The sequence below is a fragment of the Aotus nancymaae genome, unplaced genomic scaffold (assembly GCF_030222135.1).
Source record: "Aotus nancymaae isolate 86718 unplaced genomic scaffold, 86718_ANA_hifiasm-v0.15.2.pri h1tg000075l, whole genome shotgun sequence".
Lineage (NCBI taxonomy): Eukaryota > Metazoa > Chordata > Mammalia > Primates > Aotidae > Aotus > Aotus nancymaae.
The window spans coordinates 5120528-5144052 of NW_026988490.1; positions in this window are offsets into that span (position 1 = coordinate 5120528).

A 23525-nucleotide genomic window follows, 5' to 3' on the forward strand; every position below is an offset into this window, starting at 1 on the left:
GCTGGAGTGCAGTGCCATCACCTCGGCTCACTGCAACCTCCGCCTCCTGGGCTCAAGCGATTCTCCTGCCACAGCCTCCCGAGTAGCTGGGATTACAGGCACCCGCCAACACACTCAGCTGATTTTTTATGTTTTTAGTAGGGACGTGGTTTCACCATGTTGGTCAGGCTGGTCTTGAACCCCTGACCTTGTGATCCCAAAGTGCTGGCATTACAGGCGTGAGGCACCATGCCCAGCTTCATTTATTTATTTTTGAGACGGAGTCTCTCTGTCACCCATGCTGGAGTGCAGTGGCACGATCTCACCTCACTGCAGCCTCTGCCTCCTGAGTTGAAGCAATTCTCCTGCCTCAGCCTCCTGAGTAGCTGGGATTACAGGCACCAGTCACCAACCCTGGCCTACATTTTGTACATTTTTAGTAGAGACAAGGTTTTACCTTGTTCGCCATACTGCTCTTGAACTCCTGATTTCAAGGAATCCGCCTGCCTCGGCCTCTCAAAGTTGTCTCTTTTCTCTAGTAAAGGGGTAAGACCCACCTTCGGAGACACCAGTCCGTATCCTTTTTGCTTCTAAGGAAGGAGAGGGGGAATGGAATTGGTGATGGTTTAAAAGAAGCCACCTCAGGCCGGGCACAGTAGCTGACACCTGTAATCCCAGCACTTTGGGAGGCTGAGGCAGGCAGGTCACATGAGGTCAGGAGTTTGAGACCAGCCTGGCCAACATAGTGAAACCCCATCTCTACTAAAAATACAAAAACTTAGGAGTGGTGGCGGGTGTTGTGATCCCAGATACTTGGGAACCTGAGGCAGGAGAATCTCTTGAGCTTGGGAGGCAAAGTTTGCAGTGAGTCGTGATCACACCACTCCCCTCCAGCCTGGGCGACAGAGCAAGACTCCATATCAAAATAAATAAATAAATAAATTAAATAAACATGTATCTCCACCTGGTGTCCCTCCTTGCCATTGGAGGGGGTGCTCCCCGTCCTCAGTATTTGAAACCCAATCACGTGGTGATGGACTGTTCCAGTGGAGAAGAGGTCTTTGCATCACAGGTAGCGCTCCGACCAAGAGCTTCCGTACCGGGCATCGGGAGGGGTTGGCAAACGCACCTTGCAGCACACAAGGGCACTGTCAACAGGGAAGTCCGAGCATTTCCAGGGCCCCACACCCAGCCCACTTAACTCAAGCACCTTTCAAAGCCCTCGGCTCACACAAGAGAGGCAGCTCCAAGGCATGGACGAGACATCCCTCAGCCGGCTGGAGGTCCCTGCCCACTGTCCGGCACACACGCGGCGGCAAAGGACACAGAGGAGGAGGAGGGGCTGGGTGCCATGACCACAGGTTCACAGCACATGAGGACAAAGACAGAGGACAGGCCCCGTGTCCAGGGTTCCAAGTCACACCAGGACATAGAGGGAAGAAAGCTGGGCCCTGTGTCCATATGTCCACATCACACCAGGACACAGAGGGAGGACAGGCCCCGTGTCCAACGGTCCACATCACAAGAGGACATAGAGCGACGAAGGCTGGGCATTGTGTCCACACGTCCACATCACACCAGGACACAGCGAGAAGACAGGCCCTGGTTCCTGGTGTCCATGTCACACGAAGACACGGAGGAAGGACAGGCACCGTGTCCAGGGGTCCACATCACACCAGGACACAGAGGGAGGACAGGCCCCGTATCTAGGAGTCCACATGACACCAGGACATAGAGGGAGTACAGGCTGTGTGTCCAGGGGTCCACATCACACCAGGACAAATAGGGAGGATAGGACCCATGTCCAGGTGTCCTCATCACACCAGGACATAGAGGGAGGAAGGCTGGGTCCTGTGTCCATTCGTCCACATCATACCAGGACACAGTCAGAAGACAGGCCCCGTGTCCAGGGGTTCCCATTATACCAGGACACAGGGGGAGAAAACGCCCTGTGTCCAGGGGTCCACATCACACCAGGACACAGAGGGAGGACAGGCCCCGTGTCTAGGGGTTCACGTCACAATAGGACACAGAGAGACTACAGGCCCCATGTCCAGGGGTCAACGTCACACCAGGACAGAGAGGGAGGAAGGGTGGTCACTGTGTCCATATGTCCACATCACACCAGGACACAGAGGGAGGACAGGCCCCATGTCCAGGGGTCCACGTCACATCAGGACTTAGAGGGAGGACAGGCCCCGTGTCCAGGGTTCCATATCACAGCAGGAGACAGAGGGAGGACAGGCCCCGTGTCCAGGGTTACACACCACACCAGGACACAGATAGACGAAAGGCCCCTTGTACAGGCGTCCACGTGACATCAGAAGACAGAGGGAGAACAAGTACCGTGTTCAGGGGTCCACATCACATCAGGACACAGAGGAAGGAGAGGCCCCATGTCCAGAGGTCCTTCTCATGCCATGACATAGAGGGAGGAATGCTGGGCCCTGTGTCTACACGTTCACATCACACCAGGACACAGGAGGAGGACAGGAACCATGTGCAGGCATCCAAGTCACACCAGGATATAGAGCAAGGACAGGCCCTGTGTCCAGGGGTGATTGTTACATCAGGAGACAGAGGAAGGACACTCCCCATGTCCAGAGGTCCACATCGCACCAGGACAGAGAGGAAGGACATGCCGATGTCCAGGGGTCCACATCACATGAGGACACAGAGGGAGGACTGGACCCCTGTCCAGGGTTCCACATCACACCAGGACACAGACGGAGGACAGGCCAGGTGTCCAGGATGCCACGTCACACCAGGACATAGAGGAAGGAAGGCTGGGCCCTGTGTCCACACGTCCACATCACACGAGGATACAGAGGGAGTACAGGCCCCATGTCCATGGTCCACATCACAAAAGGACACAGAGGGAGGAGAGACCCCATGTTCAGGGGTCCACATCACACCAGGAAACAGTGGGAGGATGGCTGGGTCGTGTGTAAACACTGCCACATCACACCAGGACACAAAGGGAGGACAGGCCCCGTGTCTAAGAGTCCATGTCACACCATGACACAGAGGGGAGGACAGACTCCATGTCGAGGGGTTAACGTCACATCAGGATAGAGATGGACGAAGGCGGGGCCCTGTGTCCACACATCCAAATCAGACCAGGACACAGAGGGAGGACAGGCCCCATGGTCAGGGGTCCACGTCACACCCGGACAGAGAGGGAGGACAGGCACCGTGTCCAGGGTTCCACATCACACCAGGACACAGAGGAGGACAGGCCCCATGTCCAGAGGTCCACGTCACACCAGGATAAAAAGAGAGGACAGGCCCCATGTCCAGGGGTCCACATTACACGAGGACACAGAAGGACAGGCCCCATGTGGAGGGGTCCAGGTCACAACAGGACATAGAAGGAGGAAGGCTGGGCCCTGTGTCCACATGTCCACATCATACTAGGACACAGAGGGAGGACAGGCCCCATGTCCAGAGGTCCTCGTCACACCATGACATAGAGGGATGAAGGCTGGGCCCTTTGTCCACACATCCACATCACACCAGGACACAGAGGGAGGACAGGCCCTATGTCCAGGCATCCACGTCACACCACGACATAGAGGGAGGACAGGCCCAGTGTCCAGGGGCACACATCACACCCGGACAAAGAGGGAGAACAGGCCCAGTGTCAAGGGGTCCAGATCACAACAGGACACATATGTAGGACAGGACACGTGTCCAGGGGTCCACATCACACCAGGACACAGAGGGAGGACAGGCCCCTTGTCCAGAGTTGCCCGTCACACCAGGCCATAGAGGAAAGATGGCTGGGCCCTGTGTCCACAAGTCCACATCAGATCAGGACTCAGAGGGAGGACAGGCCCCATGTCCATGGGTCCACGTCACACCAGGACATAGAGGGAGGACAGGCCCCGTGTCCAGGGGTCCACATCACACCCGGACACAGAGGGAGAACAGGCCCCATGTCCAGGGGTCCACGTCACACCAGGACATAGAGGGAGGACAGGCCCCGTGTCCAGGGGTCCATATCACACCAGGACACAGAGGGAGGACAGGCCCCATGTCCAGGAGTCCACATCACACCAGAACTTATAGGGAGGACAGGCCCTGTGTCCAGGGGCCATATGACACCAGGACACAGAGGGAGGACAGGCCCCATGTCCAGGGGTCCACGTCAAACCAAGACATACAGGGAAGAAGGCTGGGCCCTGTGTCCACACGTCCACATCACATCAGGACACAGAGGCAGGACAGGCTCCAAGTCCAGGAGTCCAAATCACACCAGGACATAGAGGGAGGACAGGCCCCGTGTTCAGGGGTCCACATCACACCAGGACACAGAGGAAGGACATGTCCCATGTCCAGTGATCCATGTCACACCATGACATAGAGGGAGGACAGGCACCGTGTTCAGGGGTCCACATCACACCAGGACACAGAGATAGGACTTGCCCCATGTCCAGGGGTCCGCGTCACACTGGGACACAGAGGGAGGAAGGCTCGGCCCTGTGTCCACAAGTCCACATCACACCAGGACACAGAAGGACGACAGTCCCCATGTACAGGGGTCCACATGACATCAGGACACAGAGGGAGGATAGACCCCATGTCCAGGGGTCCAAATCACACCAGGACATAGAGGGAGGACAGGCCCCATGTTTACGGGTCCACGTCACACCAGGATATAGAAGAAGGAAGGCAGGGCCCTGTGTCCACATGTCCACATCACACCAGGACACAGAGGAAGGACAGGACCTGTGTCCAGGGTCCCAGATCACACCAGGACACAGTGGGAGGACAGGCCCCATGTCTAGGGGTCCACGTCACACCAGGACATAGAGGGAGGAAGGCTGGGCCCTGTGTCCACACGTCCACATCACAAAAGGACACAGAGGGAGCACAGGCCCCATGTCCACGGGTTCATGTCACACCAGGACATAGAGGGAGGAAGGCTGGGCCCTGTGTCCACACATCCACATCACACGGGGACACAGAGGGAGGACAGGCCCTGTGTCCAGGTGTGAATGTCACACCAGGACGCAGAAGAAGGACAGGCCCTGTTTCCAGGGGTACACGTCAAACCAGTACACAGAGGAAGTACAGGACCCGTGTCCAGGGGTCCACCTCACACCAGGACACAGAGGGAGGACAGGCCCCATGTCCAGGGGTCCACATCACACCAGGACATAGACAGGGGACAGGCCAGGTTTTCAGGGGTCCACATCACACCAGGACATAGAGGGAAGAAGGGTGGGCCCTCTGTCCACATGTCCACATCACACCAGGACACAGAGGAGAGGCCCCATGTGAAGGGGTCCACGCCACACCAGGATACAGAGGGAGGACTGGCCCTGTATCCAGGAGTCCACGTCACATCAGCACACAGAGGGAGGACAAGCCCCATGTTGAGGGGTCCACGTCACACCAGCAAATAGTGGGAGAACGGCTGCGCCGTGTCCAGACGTCCACATCACAGGAACACACACAGTGAGGACAGGCCCAATGTCCAGGGGTCCACGTCACACCAGGACATAGAGGGAAGACAGGCCCTGTGTCGAGGGGTCCACATCACACCAGGACACAGAGGGAGGACAGGCCCCATGTCCATGGGTTCACGTCACACCAGGACACAGAGGGAGAACAGGCCCCGTGTTCAGGGGTCCACATCACACCAGGACACAGAGGGAGGACAGGCCCTATGTCCAGGCATCCACGTCACACCACGACATAGAGGGAGGACAGGCCCAGTGTCCAGGGGCACACATCACACCCGGACAAAGAGGGAGAACAGGCCCAGTGTCAAGGGGTCCAGATCACAACAGGACACATATGTAGGACAGGACACGTGTCCAGGGGTCCACATCACACCAGGACACAGAGGGAGGACAGGCCCCTTGTCCAGAGTTGCCCGTCACACCAGGCCATAGAGGAAAGATGGCTGGGCCCTGTGTCCACAAGTCCACATCAGATCAGGACTCAGAGGGAGGACAGGCCCCATGTCCATGGGTCCACGTCACACCAGGACATAGAGGGAGGACAGGCCCCGTGTCCAGGGGTCCACATCACACCCGGACACAGAGGGAGAACAGGCCCCATGTCCAGGGGTCCACGTCACACCAGAACTTAGAGGGAGGACAGGCCCCGTGTTCAGGGGTCCATGTGACACCAGGACAGAGAGGGAGGACAGGCCGCATGTCCATAGGTCCACATCACACCAGGACACAGGGGCAGGACAAGCCCCAAGTCCAGGGCTCCACATCACAACAGGACATAGAGGGAGGAAAAGCGCCATGTCCAGGGGTCCACATCACACCAGGACACAGAGGAAGGCCAGGCTTCATGTCCAGGTGTCCACGTCACACCAGGACATACAGGGAGGACACGCGCAAATTCCAGGGGTCCACATCACACCAGGACATGGAGGGAGGACAGGCCCCATGTCAACGGGTCGACGTCACACCAGGATATAGAAGGAGGAAGGCAGGGCCCTGTGTCCACATATCCACATCACACGAGGACACAGAGAGAGGATGTGCCCGATGTCCAGGGGTCCACGTCACACTGGGACATAGAGAGAGGAAGGCTGGGGCCTGTTTCCACACATCCACATCACACCAGGACACAGAGGGAGGACAGGCCCCATGTCCAGGGGTGCACGTGACACCAGGATATAGAGGCAGGAAGGCTGGGCCCTGTGTGACTCGTCCAAATCACACCAGGACACAGTCAGAAGACAGGTCCCGTGTCCAGGGGTTCCCATCACACCAGGACACAGTCAGAAGACAGGTCCCGTGTCCAGGGTTTCCCATCACACCAGGACACAGAGGGAGAACAGGCCCCGTGTCCAGTGCTCCACATCACACCAGGACACAGAGGGAGGACAGGCCCCGTGTCCAGGGGTTCACGTCACACCAGGACACAGATGGAGGATAGGACCCATGTCCAGGAATCCACATCACACCAGGACAGAGGGAGGAAGGCTGGGCCCCATGTCCATATGTCCACATCACACCAAGACACAGAGGCCAGACAGGCCCCATGTCCAGTTGTCCATGTCACACCAGGACATAGAGGGTGGACTGGCCCCATGTCAAGGGGTCCACATCACCCCATGACACAGAGGGAGGACAGGCCCCCTGTCCAGGGGTCCACGTCACAGCAGCCCACAGAAGTATGACACGCCCCGTGTCCAGGGGTCCACATCACACCATGACACAGAGGGATGACAGGCCCCATGTACAGGGGTCGACGTGACACAAGGACACAGAGGGAGGACAGGAACCATGTCCATGTCACACCAGGACACTGGTTCCACAGGAACCAGGGGTCCACATCACACCAGGACACAGACGGAGGACAGGCCCCATATCTGGGGGTCCACGTCACACCAGGAAATAAGAGGGAGGAAGGCACGGCCCTGTGCCCACACGTCCACATCAGACCAGGACAAAGAGAGAGGAGAGGTCCCATGTCCAGGGTTCCACGTCACATCAGGACTCAGAGGGAGGACAGGCCCCGTGTCTAGGGGTCCTCATCACACCAGGACACAGAGGGAGGGCAGGCCCCAAGTCCAGGGGTCCTCGTCACACCATGACATAGAGGGAGGAAGGCTGCGCCCTGTGTCTACACGTCTATATCACACCAGGACACAGAGGGAGGACAGGCACCGTGTCTAGGGGTCCACATCACACCAGGACACAGAGGGAGAAAAGGCCCCGTTTCCAGGGGTCCACATCACACCAGGACACAGAGGTAGGACACGCCCCGTGTCCAGGTGTCCACATCATACCAGGACACAGAGGGAGGACAGGCCCCATGTCCAGGGGTCCACGCCACACTAGGACATAGAGGGAGGAAGGCTGGGCCCTGTGTCCACATGTCCACCTCACATCGGAAGACAGAGGTAGGACAGGCCCTGTGTCCAGGTGTGAATGTCACACCAGGAGACAGAGGAAGGACAGGCCCCATGTCCAGGGGTCCACATCACACCAGGACACAGACGGAGGACGGGCCTCCGTCCACATCACACCAGGACATAGACGGAGGAAGGGTGGGCCCTCTGTTCACATGTCCACATCACACCAGGACACAGAGAGAAGGAGAGGCCCCACGTCCAGGGGTGCACGTCACACTAGGACACAGAGGGAGGACAAGCCCTGTGTTCAAGGGTGCACATAACCCCAGGACACAGAGGGAGGAAGGCTGGGCCATGTACCCACACGTCGATATCACAAAAGGACAGAGAGGGAGGACAGGCCATGTATCCAGGGGTCCATTTCACACCAGGACACAGAGGAAATACAGGCCCCATGTCCCGGGGTGGTCCAGGTCACACCAGGACATGGAGGGAGGAAGGCTGTGGCCTGTGTCCACACGTCCACATCACACTAGGACACAGAGGTAGGACAGGCCCCATGTCCAGGGGTCCAAATCACACCAGGACATAGAGGGAGCACAGGCCCCATGTCGACGGGTGCACGTCACAGCAGGATATAGAAGGAGGAAGGCAGGGCCCTGTGTCCACATGTCCACATCACACCAGGGCACAGAGGGAGGACAGGCCCCAGGACCAAGGGTCCACGGGACACCAGGACTTAGAGGGAGGACAGGCCCCTTCTCCAGGATTCCACATCACACCAGGATACTGACGGAGGACAGCCCAGGTGTTCAGGAGTCCACGTCACAAGAGGACATAGAGGGAGAAAGGGTGGGCCCTGTGTCCACACGTCCACATCACATCACGACACAGAGGGAGGACAGGCCCCATGTCCAGTGGTCCACGTCACACCAGGACAGAGAGGAAGGAAGGCTGGGCCCTGTGACCACACGTCCACATCAGACCAGGACACAGAGGGAGGACAGGCCCCATGTCCAGGGGTCCACGTCACACCAGGACATAGAGGGAGGACAGGCCCCGTGTCCAGGGGTCCATATCACACCAGGACACAGAGGGAGGACAGGCCCCATGTCCAGGAGTCCACATCACACCAGAACTTATAGGGAGGACAGGCCCTGTGTCCAGGGGCCATATGACACCAGGACACAGAGGGAGGACAGGCCCCATGTCCAGGGGTCCACGTCAAACCAAGACATACAGGGAAGAAGGCTGGGCCCTGTGTCCACACGTCCACATCACATCAGGACACAGAGGCAGGACAGGCTCCAAGTCCAGGAGTCCAAATCACACCAGGACATAGAGGGAGGACAGGCCCCGTGTTCAGGGGTCCACATCACACCAGGACACAGAGGAAGGACATGTCCCATGTCCAGTGATCCATGTCACACCATGACATAGAGGGAGGACAGGCACCGTGTTCAGGGGTCCACATCACACCAGGACACAGAGATAGGACTTGCCCCATGTCCAGGGGTCCGCGTCACACTGGGACACAGAGGGAGGAAGGCTCGGCCCTGTGTCCACAAGTCCACATCACACCAGGACACAGAAGGACGACAGTCCCCATGTACAGGGGTCCACATGACATCAGGACACAGAGGGAGGATAGACCCCATGTCCAGGGGTCCAAATCACACCAGGACATAGAGGGAGGACAGGCCCCATGTTTACGGGTCCACGTCACACCAGGATATAGAAGAAGGAAGGCAGGGCCCTGTGTCCACATGTCCACATCACACCAGGACACAGAGGAAGGACAGGACCTGTGTCCAGGGTCCCAGATCACACCAGGACACAGTGGGAGGACAGGCCCCATGTCTAGGGGTCCACGTCACACCAGGACATAGAGGGAGGAAGGCTGGGCCCTGTGTCCACACGTCCACATCACAAAAGGACACAGAGGGAGCACAGGCCCCATGTCCACGGGTTCATGTCACACCAGGACATAGAGGGAGGAAGGCTGGGCCCTGTGTCCACACATCCACATCACACGGGGACACAGAGGGAGGACAGGCCCTGTGTCCAGGTGTGAATGTCACACCAGGACGCAGAAGAAGGACAGGCCCTGTTTCCAGGGGTACACGTCAAACCAGTACACAGAGGAAGTACAGGACCCGTGTCCAGGGGTCCACCTCACACCAGGACACAGAGGGAGGACAGGCCCCATGTCCAGGGGTCCACATCACACCAGGACATAGACAGGGGACAGGCCAGGTTTTCAGGGGTCCACATCACACCAGGACATAGAGGGAAGAAGGGTGGGCCCTCTGTCCACATGTCCACATCACACCAGGACACAGAGGAGAGGCCCCATGTGAAGGGGTCCACGCCACACCAGGATACAGAGGGAGGACTGGCCCTGTATCCAGGAGTCCACGTCACATCAGCACACAGAGGGAGGACAAGCCCCATGTTGAGGGGTCCACGTCACACCAGCAAATAGTGGGAGAACGGCTGCGCCGTGTCCAGACGTCCACATCACAGGAACACACACAGTGAGGACAGGCCCAATGTCCAGGGGTCCACGTCACACCAGGACATAGAGGGAAGACAGGCCCTGTGTCGAGGGGTCCACATCACACCAGGACACAGAGGGAGGACAGGCCCCATGTCCATGGGTTCACGTCACACCAGGACACAGAGGGAGAACAGGCCCCGTGTTCAGGGGTCCACATCACACCAGGACACAGACGGAGGACAGGCCAGGTGTTCAGGAGTCCACATCACAGCAGGACATAGAGGGAGAAAGGGTGGTCCCTATGTCCACATGTCCACATGACACCAGGACACAGAGGGAGGAGAGACCCCATGTCCAGGGGTCTACCTCTCACCAGGATATAGAGGGAGGACAGGCCTTGTATCCAGGCGCGTCCACGTCATACCAGGACACGGATGGAGGACAAGCCCCATGTCGAGAGGTCCACCTCACATCAGGATATAGAAAGGGAAGGCTGGGCCCTGTTTCCACATGTCCACATCATACCAGGACACACAGGGAGGACAGGCCCCATGTCCAGGGATCCACGTCACACGAGGACACAGAGGGAGGACACGACCCATGTCCACGGGTTCACGTCACACCAGGACATAGAGGGAGGAAAGCTGGGGACTGTGTCCACACGTCCACATCACACCAGGACACAGAGGGAGGACAGGCCCCGTGTCCAGGCGTGCACGTCAAACCAGGACATAGAAGGAGGACAGACCAGGTGTCCAGGGGTCTACATCACACCAGGACACAGAGGGAGAACAGGCCCCGTGTCCAGGGTTCCACATCACACCAGGACACCGAGGTAGGACAGGCCCCATATCCAGGGGTCCACATCACACCAAGACACAGAGGGAGGGCAGGCCCCACGTCCAGGGTTTCATGACACACCAGGATATAGAGGGAGGAACTTTGGTCCCTGTGTCCAGGGGCAAATGTCACACCAGGACTCAGAGGAAGGACAGGACCTGTGTCCAGGGTTCCACATCACACCAGGACACAGTGGGAGGACAGGCCCCATGTCCAGGGGTCCACGTCACACGAGGAAATAGACGGAGGAAGGCAGCACCCTGTGTCCACACGTCCACATCACAGCAAGACACAGTGAGGACAGGCCCCGTATCCAGGGGTCCATGTCACACCAGGACATACGAGGAGGACAGGCCCTGTGTCCAGGGGTTCACATCACACCAGGACACAGAGGGAGGACAGGCCCTGTGTCCAGGGGTGATTGTTACACCAGGAGACAGAGGAAGGAGAGGCCTCGTGTCCAGGGGTACACATCACACTAGTACACAGAGGCAGTACAGGCCCCGAGTCCAAGGATCCACCTCACACCAGGACACAGAGGGAGGACAGGCCCCATGTCCAGGGGTCCACATCACACCAGGACACAGAGGGAAGACAGACCAGGTGTTCACGGGTCCACATCACACCAGGGCATAGAGGGAGGAAGGGTGGGCCCTCTGTCCACATGTCCACATCACACCAGGACACAGAGGGATGAGAGGCCCCATGTCCTGGGGTCCACGTCACAGCAGGACACGGAGGGAGGACAGGCCCCATGTCCAGGGATCCACATCACACCAAGACACAGAGGGAGGGCAGGCCCTATGTCCACAGGTTCACGTCACACCAGGATATAGAGGGAGGAAGTCTGGCCCCTGTTTCCACACGTCCACACCACACCGGGACACAGAGGGAGGACAGGCCCTGTGTCCTGGTGTGAATCTCACACTAGGACACAGAGGAAGGACAGGACCTGTGTCCAGGGTCCCACATCACACCAGGACACAGTGGGAGGACAGGCCCTGGGTCCAGGTGTGAATCTCACAGCATGACACAGTGGGAGGACAGGCCTCACTTCAAGAGTTCCAGACCCATCTGACGAACGCGATGAAACCTCGTCTCTACTAAAAATGAAAAACAAAACAAAACAAAACAAAACAAAACAAAAAAACTGGCCCGGCATGGTATTTGGTGCCTGTGGTCCCAGCTACTCAGGAGGCTGAGGAAGGAGAGTCGTTTGCACCTGGGAGGCGGAGGGTGCAGTGAGCCCAGATCACACCACTGCACTCCAGCCTGGGTGACAGAGGAAGACTCGGTCTCAAAAAGTCAATTTGTGGCCGGGTGCAGTGGCTCACACCTGTAATCCCAGCACTTTAGGAGGCTGAGGCAGGTGGGTCACAAGGTCAGGAGGTCAAGACCAGCGCGGCCAAAATGATGAAAGCTCGTCTCTACTAAAAATACAAAAAACTAGTCAGGCCCAGTGGCAGGTGCCCGTAATCCCAGTTACTGTGGAGGCTGAGGCAGGAGAATCGCTTGAATCTGGGAGGCAGAGGTTGCGGTGAGCCGAGATTGCGCCACTGCACTCCAGCCTTGGTGACAGAGGGAAACACCATCTCAAAAATGTATATATATAATTAAATAAATAAATAAAAAATTTAAAAATTTAAAACCTTTTTACAAGGGGGTTGGGGGAACACATGTAGCCATGAACAGACCTGTAGGGAGGCCGGGGCACCCTCTCTGGGTGCCTTCAGGACGTGGTGACCGTGGCCTGCAGCCTGCAGAGCGGGAGCTGGTCAGCTCACGTCTCAGCCCTTCTGAGGCTGCTGTCTGGGTTCCCGGGTGCCTGCAACCCGGGTAAAATAACACAGACCCTGATGGGGGTGCTCATGGAGCCAGGAAGATGCTGCTCACATATCCCTTTTGGCCACGCCGCGCCATTTTTCCTTTTTGTTTTTAATTTTATTTTAAGTTCTGGGATACATGTGCACATCTTGCAGGATTGTTACATAGGTACACACATGGCGTGGTATCTCCTAATGCTATCCCTCCCCAATCCCCCCACCCCCTGTTATCCCTCCACTAACCCCCTGTTTTGTTGTATTTTGAGATGGAGTCTCGCTCTGTCACCCAAGCTGGAGTGCAGTGGCACAATCTCAGCTCACTGCAACCTCTGCCTCCCGGGTTCAAGCGATTCTCCTGCCTCAGCCTCCCAAGTAGCTAGGACTACAGGCACTCGCCACCACGCCAGACCAATTGTTGTATTTTTAGTAGAGGCAGAGTTTCATCACGTTGGCCAGGCTGGTCTCGAACTCCTGACTTCAGGTGATCCACCTGCCTCAGCCTCCCAAAGTGCTGGGATGACAGGCGTGACCCACTGCGCCCAGCCTAATTTTTTGTTGATTTTTCTTGAGACGGAGTCTCACTCTGTCGCCCAGGCTGGAGTGCAGTGGCACAATCTCAGCTCACTGCAACCTCTGCCTCCCAGGTTCAAGCAATTCTCCTGCCTCAGCCTCCCAAGTAGCTGGGATTACAGGTGCCCGCCACCAAGCCCGGCTAATTTTTGTATTTTTAGAGACAGGGTTTCACCGTATTGACCAGGCTGGTCTCGAACTCCTGACCTTGTGATCCGCCCGCCTCGGCCTCCCAAAGTGCTGGGATTACAGGTGTGAGCCCCCACGTCCGGCTCTGCTATGCAGATTTCTAAACCCATCACAGGAAGCAGTTCTCACGAGGAGCCACCCCCAGCTCCACGTCGGCCTGCAGGAGAGCCGGGAGCTGCTGTTGTTCCAAACTCCACCTGCTGCAGGGATCACGGCAGCAGCCACACCCGGGGGTACCAGGTAAGCAAATGCAGGGTGAGGGTGAGGATCCCCCAGCCCTGGGAGAGACCTGTGGCCATCCTTCTCCCTCGTCACTCACCCCGCGGGGACACAGCATCTCCCCAAAGATGGTCTTGATGCAGGAGATCAGGTACTCGTGCAGGTCCTCACTCAGCCCCTCGAAGTTCCTGCAGGCCAGGATGACCAACTCACGAGGGTGCCGCTCCAGCCACTCTGAGATCTCCGGGAGCGTGTCCTGCGGGGAGGGAGGGGGCGGGGCACAGTCCTTTATGAGTCCCACAGCTCGGGGAAGGCTGGGCTCTGTGGGTCACACCTGTCATTCCAGCGCTTTGGGAGGCCAAGGCGGGCGGATCCCCTGAGGTCAGGAGTTCAAGACCAGCCTGGCCAACATGGCGAAACCCCGTCTATGCTAAAAACGTACAAAAAAATTAGCTGGGTGTGGTGGTGGGCGCCTGTAATCCCAGCTACTTGGGAGGCTGAGTCAAGAGAATTGCTTGAACCTGGGAGGTGGAGGCTGCAGCCAGCCATGTCGGCCAGGCACGTTGGCTCATAGCATAGCTGTAATCCCGGCACTTCAGGAGGCCGAGGGGGGACAGATCACCTAAGGTCAGGAGTTCAAGGCCATCCTGGCCAACACGGCAAAACCTCTGTCTCTACTAAAAATACAAAAATTAGCCGGGCATGGTGGTATGCACCTGTAATCCCAGCTACTCAGCAGGCCGAGGCAGGAGAATCGCTTGAACCCACGAGGCGGAGGTTGCAGTGAGCCGAGATCAAGCCACTGCACTCCAGCTTGGGCAAAAGAGCAAAACTCTGTCTCAAAAAAGGAGAAAAGATGAGGCCAGAACAGTGGCAGTCCCAGTGCTTTGCGAGGAGGCTGAGGCCGATCCCAGAGAATTGGCTTCAGTCCAAGAGTTTGAAAAGAGCCTGGGCAACATGGCTACAAAAAAGAAGAATTAAAGAATTAGGTGTGGTGGTTCACACCTCTAGTCCAAGCTAGAGGTAGTTGGTAAGCTTAGACAGGTGGATCCTCCTGCAGACAGGAGGCTGCAGTGAGCCAACTCAGCCCGGCTCAGTGGCTCATGCCTGTCATCCCAGCACTTTGGGAGGCCCAGGCAGGCGAATCGCTTGAGGTCAGGAGTTCGAGACCAGCCTGGCCAACATGGTGAAACCCCGTCTCTACTGAAAATACAAAAATTAGCCGGGCGTGGTGGCTGGTGCCTGTAATCCCAGCTACTTGGGAGGCTGACGCAGGAGAATCTCTTGAAGTGGGAGGCGGAGGCTGCAGTGAGCCGAGATGGCGCCATTGCACCCCAGCCTGGCAAAAGAGAAAGACTGTCTCTAAAAAACAAAAAGTCCAGGAACCCTACCAAGCTCTGCGGGGGAAGGAGGAGGTGGGCAGCGCAGGAAGGGGCCAGCGTAGGGGGCAGAGCAAGTGGAGAAAGGGGGAGCTGGTCTGGGTGCTAGTGGTCACACCTACAATCCCAGCACTGTGGGAGGCCAAGGCGGGAGGACTGTGGGAGGCCAGAGGTGGGAGGACTGCATGAGCCCAGGAGCTCAAGACCCGCCTGGGCAACATGAGAAGAGCCCATCTCTACAAAAACCTGGAAAACGAGCCCAGTGTGGTGGTGTGTGCCTGCAGTCCCAGCTACTCAGGAGGCTGAGGCAGGCAGGTTGCTTCAGCCCAGGAGGCTGAGGCTGCAGTGAGCTACCATTACACCACCCTATGCCAGCCTGGGTGACAGAGCAAGACCCTGTCTCAAAAAAAGCAAGCATGTGGATGTGTGCACATGTGTGCATGTACGTGTGTGTGCATGAATATGTGTGTGTCTGTGTGGGTGTCTTTGCACATTTTTTTTTTGAGATGGAGTCCCGCTCTGTCGCCAAGGCTCGAGTGCAATGGCGCCATCTCCACTCACTGCAACCTCCCCCCGCCAGGTTCAAACTATTCTCCTGCCTCAGCCTCCCAAGTAGCTGGGACTACAGGTGCGCGCCACACCACCCGGCTAATTTTTGTATTTTCAGTAGAGACGGGGTTTCGCCATGTTGGCCAGGCTGGTCTTCAACTCCCACCCTGGGGTGATCCACCTGCCTCAGCCTCCCACAGTGCTGGGATCACAGGTGTGAGCCTCAGCTCCTGGTCTCTCTGCCCGATTCTGTGTGCACATGTGTGTCTGTCTTCATGCGTGTGTCTCTGCACACACACCTGTCTATATGCACGTGTGTGTGTGTGCAGGCATGTCTGTGTTTCTGCACAAATGTCCACTTGTCTGTGCACACCTCGACCGGAAGCCACTTCACAGGCAGACTTGTGATGTCTGGAAACTCCAGGGAATGAGTCAGATACAGCAGGTGCAGAGTAAGTGAGGGGGATGGTGTGGGACAATGCCTTTGCACCGAGGCCTCTGGGTGCCTGCCATGGTGTCACAGGGAGCCACAGGCAGGCCTTAGGACAGTGACTTCTCACGTTCAGATTTTAGAAGCCCCTCTGGCATCCAGGAACAGAACACATTGAAAAAAGCCTGGACTGGGGTCAGGGAGATAACTGACTCCGTTGTGCAAAAGACCAAGAGGGCTGGACACGGACGCTCACGCCTGTCATCCTGGCACTTTGGGAGGCCGAGGCGGGCAGATCCCCTGAGCTTAGCAGTTTGAGACCAGCTGGGTCAAGCTGGAGAAACCCCATCTCTATTAAAAATACAAAAATTAGCTGGGCATGATGGCGGGCACCTGTAATCCCAGCTACTCGGGAGGCTGAGGCGGAAGAATCGCTTGAACCCGGGAGGCGGAGGTTGCAGTGAGCCGAGATGGTGCAATTGCTTTCCAGCCTGGGCAACAGAGCAAGACTCCGTCTCAAAAAAAAAAGTGCAGACAGCCTGACAAAGCCCGGGGGACGAGAGGTAGCCAAAGTAACTGGTGAAAAATGCAGGAGAAACCCAAGCAAGCTCAGAAACGCACATTGGTGCAGAAGTCCCCGTAAGCCAGGTACAGTGGCTCACGCCTATAATCCTAGGACTTTGGGAGGCCAACGTGGATGGATCACGAGGTCAGGAGATCAAGACCATCCTGGCTAATACCGTAAAAACCCATCTCTACTAAAAATACAAAAAATTAGCCCGGCGTGGTGGTGCATGCTTATAATCCCAGCTACTCCAGAGGCTGAGGCAGGAGAATTGCTTGAAGAGGAAGGAAGACGTTGCAGTGAGCTGAGATTGCGCCACTGTACTGCAGCCTGGGCGACAGAGCAAGACTCTGTCTCAAAAAAGTAGAAGGAAAACAAAAAGAAATGAAGAAATTCACATCGGTCAAGAACCCCCCGAATGCCAGGTGTGGTGGCTCACGCCTGTAATCCCAGCATTTTGAGAGGCTGAGGCAGGCGGATCACCTGAGGTCAAGAGTTCGAGACCAGCCTGGCCAACCTGGTGAAACCCCATCTCTACTAAAAATATGAAAATTAGCCGGGTGTGGTGGTGGGTGCCTGTAATCCCGGGTACTTGGGAGGGTGAAGCAGGAGAATCGTTTGAACCTGGTGGGTGGAGGTTGTAGTGAGCCGAGATTGAGCCACTGCACTCCAGCCTGGGTGACAGAGCGACACTCCATCTCCAAAAGAAAAAAATGTAAGTGCTCCTAACAGATCAGCAGACGTCAGCAACTCCTGGTCTCTTGTCTGGCCCTGAAGCTGACATCGTCATCCCACTAAAGGTCAGGAACCTCCTGTCCCCATGGCAGTCTGGTTCCCCATGGGAGGCCGGCCACCTCCTGAGCGCTACCCGGGCATCCCCCCAGCCTGGTCGTACCTCCACCAGTGCCATGGTGTATACCATGTGAACAAACTGCAGGTTCTTCTCAGAGCCGTCCAGCATGAGGGCAATCTGCAAGTCTAAGTATCGCACGCCGGCATCCAGCTGCTCCGTGATGTCCAGCACCTGTGGGCAGAGGGGCTGTCACATGTTGCACAGGCTGGTTTCTTTTATTTTCTTCAGATGGAGTCTCGCTCTCTCATCCAGGCTGGATTGCAGTGGCATGATCTTGGCTCCCTGCAACCTCCACCCTCCAGGTTCAAGCGATTCTCCTGCCTCACCCTCCCGAGTAGCTGGGATTACAGGCACCTGCCACCACGCCTGGCTAATTTTTCTATTTTTAATAGAGATGGGGTTTCGCCGTGTTGGTCAGGCTGGTCTCGAACTTCTGACCTAGGTGATCCACCTGCCTCGGCCTCCCAAAGTACTGGGATTACAGACATGAACCTCCATGCGTGGCTAGGAGTGGCAAAATTATTAACATAAAAAGGTGAAAGAGGGGCTGGGTGCGATGCCTCAGGCCTGTAATGCCAGCACTTTGGGAGGCCGAGGTGGGTGGATCACGAGGTCAGAAGTTCAAGACCAGCCTGGCCAACATGAAGAAACCCCGTCTCTACAAAAATACAAAAAACAACCACGTGTGGTGGTGGATGCCTGTAATTCCAGATACTCGGGAGGCTGAGGCAGGAGAATCACTTGAACCCAGGAGGCGGAGGCTGTAGCGAGCAATGGCACTCCAGCCTACAGACAGAGAGAGACTCCGTCTCCAAAAGAAACAAAAAAGTTGAAACAGTGTCGTGCTATATCCTCTACACAAAATATTAATTTAAAAAGCCAAAACAGGCCGGGTACCATGACTCACACCTGTAATCCCAGCACTTTGGGAGGCCGAGGTTGGAGGATCACCTGAGGTCAGGAGTTTGAGACCAGCCTGGGCAACATAGCAAAACTCCGTCTGTATAAAAAAAAAAAAAATTTAAAAATTAAAGAAAGGTAGCCAGGCATGATGGCACATGCCCATAATCCCAGCTACTCAGGAGGCTGAGGCAGGAGGATCGTGTCAACTGGGAAGGTGGAGGCTGCAGTGAGCTCTGATCGCACCATGTACTCCAGCCTGGATGACAGAACAAGGCCATATTCCCAAGAAAATAAATGCAGGCTGGGTGCAGTGGCTCACATCTGTAATCCTGGCACTTTGGGAGGACGAGGCGGGTGGATCACATGAGGTCAGGAGTTCAAAATCAGCCTTGCCAACATGCTAAAACCCAATCTCTACTAAAAATACCAAAAGAATGCTAGGTGGGCATGGTGGTGGGCACCTGTAGTCCCAGCTACTCAGGAGGCTGACGTAGGAGAGAACCACTTGAACCTGGGAGGCGGAGGTTACAGTGAGCTGAGATCGTGCCATTGCACTCCCGCCTGGGGAACGGAGCAATATTCCATCTCAGAAGAAAAATAAATAAACAAATAAAAATGCAAGAAAGAAAAGAGGCCAGGTGCCGTGGCTCATGTCTGTAATCCCAGGACCTTTGGGAGGCTGAGGTTGGTGGATCATGAGGTCAGGATTTCGAGACCAGCCTGGGCAAGATGGTGAAACTCTGTCTCTACTAAAAAATACAAAAATCAGCTGGGTGTGGTGGTGCACGCCTGCAATCCAGGCTACTTGGGAGGCTGAGGCACATAACTGCTTGAACCCAGGAGGCGGAGGTTGCAGTGAGCCGAGATCGAGCCACTACACTCCAGCCTGGGCCACAGAGCGAAATTCCATCTCGAAAACAACTTAACATAATACAACGTAGCAACATGATGACCCACTCTTCTTCCTTTGGGGAGGGGGCTCTGGGTGGGCAGAGGTTCTGTGTTTAATCCTGTCTCCCTGCAAATGTGCAGCCACACTCTGCCTCCGGAGCTCCTGGGGACTCACTCAGACCTTACCTGAGTGACGGAGCATTTCGGCATCACGGGCTGCAGACCCTACCTGGGTAATGACAATATCAGCAACACTCACACCCTACCTGGGAGAGGGACCATGTCAGCATCACTGACACCCTACCTGGAAGAGAGACCATGACAGCATGACTCACACCCTACCTGGGAGAGGGACCATGTCAGCATCACTCAGTCCCGACCTGGGACAGGGAGCATCACAGCATCACTAACACCCTACCTGGGACAGGGACCATGTCAGCATGACTCACACCCGACCTGGGAGAGGGACCATGTCAGCATCACTCAGTCCCGACCTGGGACAGGGAGCATCACAGCATCACTAACACCCTACCTGGGAGTGGGACCATGTCAGCACGACTCACACCCTACCTGGAAGAGGGACCACGTCAGCATCACTCACATCCTACGCATATCAGCATCACTAACACCCTTCGTGGGAGAGTGAGCATCTCAGCATCACTCAGTCCACACTTGGGACAGAAACCATGTCAGCGTCACTCACACCCTACCTGGGAGAAGGACCATGTCAGTATCACTGACACCCTACCTGGGACAGGGAGCATCTCAGCACCACTGACACCCTACCTGGGGCAGGGAGCATCTCAGCATCACTCACACCCTACCTGTGAGAGGGAGCATCTCAGTATCACTGGCACCCTACCTGGGAGAGGAACCATGTCAGCATCACTCAGTCCCTACCTGGGACAGGGAACACCTCAGTATCAGTGACACCCTACATGGGAGAGGGACCATGTCAGCATCACTGACACCCTACCTGGGAGAGGGACCATGTCAGCATCACTGACACCCTATGTGGGGCAGGGAGCATCTAAGAATCACTGACACACTACCTGGGACAGGGAGAATCTCAGCATCACTGACACCCTACGTGGGACAGGGAGCATCTCAGCATCACTGACACCCTACCTGGGACAAGGAGCATCTCAATATCACTCACACCCTACCTAGGACAGGGACCATCTCAGCATTACTCACACCCTACCTGGGACAGGGACTGTGGCAGCATCACTCAGTCCCTCCTTGGGACAGGGAGTATCTCAATATCACTCACACCCTACCTGGGAGACGGACTATGTCAGCATCACAAAGTCCCGACCTGGGTCAGGGAGCATCTCAGCAACACTGACACCCTACCTGGGACAGGGAGCATCTCAGCATCACTGACACACTACCTGGGACAGGGAGAATCTCAGCATCACTGACACCCTACCTGTGACAGGGAGCATCTAAGCATCACTGACACTCTACGTGGGGCAGGGATCATATCAGCATCACTTACACCCTACCTGGGAGAGGGAGCATCTCAGCATCACTCACATCCTACCTGGGAGAGGGACTGTGTCAGCATCACTCATACCCTATCTGGGAGAGGGGCCATGTCAGCATCACTCAGTCCCTACCTGGGACAGGGAGCACATCAGCATCATGGGGTGCAGAGCCTACCTGGGTGACGGACCATTTCAGCACCACGGTGCGCGTGATGCAGGGGAACGCCTTGTTGAGCAGCTGCAGCAGCCGGGACTCCTCCTGGGAAATGGGTGACTTCTTGTTGAGTCAGTACGTCATGGTGTCGTAGCTCCCTGCGGGCAGAGCACACGCAGGCACGTCACCCATCCGCCCCATCCCCGCCACCCGCTGTGCATCCCTCAGCATCATGTTTACAGCGCAGGCACAGGCATGGCGGGGCTGGGTGGATGCTGTCCCCAGAAACTCACGTCTACTGGAACCTCAGGACAAGACCTGTATGGAAACAGGGTCTCCTGGGATGTCATTAAGTTCAAGTGAGGTCATGCTTGAGTAGGGCACGTCACAAATCCAGAGACAGACAGCCTGGGCGCGGTGGCTCACACCTGTAATCCCAGCACTCTGGGAGACCGAGGCAGGTGGATCACAAGGTCGAGAGATTGAGACCATCCTGACCAACATGGTGAAACCCCATCTCTATTAAAAGTACAAAAATTCGCTGGACGTGGTGGCGGGTGCCTGCAGTCCCAGCTACTCAGGGGGCTGAGGCAGGAGAATCACTTGAACCCAGGACGGGGTGGTCGCAGGGAGCTGAGATCGCACCATTGCACTGCAACCTGGGTGACAGAGCAAAACTCTGTCTCAAAAAAAAAAAAACAGGAGGAAACAGAGACACAGAGAAGACCTCATGAAGATGGACGCAGAGCTGGAGTGATGGGGCCACGAGCCCAGGACACCTGGAGCCCCCAGGAGCTGTGAGAGGAGGGGAGCAGCCTCCCACCAGAGCCTCAGGAGGGGGTGTGGTCCTGCCCACAACTTGATGTCAGACTCCTGTATCCAGAGGTGGGAGAGAGTAAATTTCGGTCGTTTGTGGCCTCATAATGTGTGGTCACTGGTTACGGTGGCCGCAGGAAACACAGACCTTTAGGGGGACCTTTGTGCAGTCTGACCAAGGGCTGGGCACCTCCATTTCCTGCCTGTGAAACATAGGTGTTATTTCTTAAATATATATATACATTTAAATACATATAAACGTATGTTAAATATATGTATATAAATATATTTGAATATATGTATACGTAACATAAATATATATGAATACATGTACATATAACATACAAATATATGTACGTGAATGTGGGAACATATATACATATAATATGTAAACGTGTATATAAATATGCATGCTATCGGCATATAACATGCAAATATACATATATAAACATATAAGATACATATATAATTATATGTAAATAACATATGTAAATATATATACATAAACACACCTATAAATATATACATATAAATACATACAAGTATATTCGCAGAGATAGAGTCTCACTATGTTGCCCAGGCTGGTCTCAAACTCCTGGGCTCAAGTGATCCTCCCGCCTCAGCCTCCCAAAGTGCGGGGATTAGAGGTGTGAGCCACCGCGCCGGGCCTGAATGTATTTTTAATTTCTGACCCTCAATGCCTATGGTTAAAGCCCCCAGCGTAAACATTGCACAGATGGACCACACCTTCAGCTGTAGGGAAAACGTGGAAACAGTCCAGGTGTCTGTTGACGGATGAGTAGATAAACAGTGTTGTCCCCTCGTGCTGTGGAACATTACTCAGCCATGAAAAAGGAACGAGGCTCTGACATAGGCTGCAACGTGGATGAACCCTGAGGATGTTAAGAAGCCAGATATGAAAGACCACATATCCTAAGATTACATTAACATAAAATGTGGAGAACAGAGAAATCCACAGTGACACAATGTGGATTTGTGGTTGACTGAGACTGGGGTGGCAATGCGAGAATAAGGAATTATTAGTTTGAGATGGAGTTTTGCTCTTGTTGACCAGGCTGGAGTGCAATGGGGCAATCTTGGCTCATCACAACCTCCGCCTCCCGGGTTGAAGTGATTCTCCTGCCTCAGTCTCCCGAGTAGCTGGGATTACAGGCATGGGCCACCACACCTAGTTAATTTTGTGTTTTTAGTAGAGATGGGGTTTCTCCACGTTGATCAGGCTGGTCTCAAACTCCTGACCTCAGGTGATCCACCCGCCTCAGCCTCCCAAAGTGCTGGGATGACAGGCTGGGATCCACCATGCCTGGCTGCAGGTATGCCTTTATTAGCAGCGTGAGAACAGACCCACACAGTACACACGTGTATGTGTGTATATGCGTGGGCATGTGTGTATATGCATGTGTGGGCGTGTGCCTATGTGCACATGTGCATGTTTGTGCATACCTATGTGTGCCTGTGCATGCTATGTATAAATGTGTGTATGTGTACATGTGTACCTGTTTATGTGTGCCTGTGTGTATACA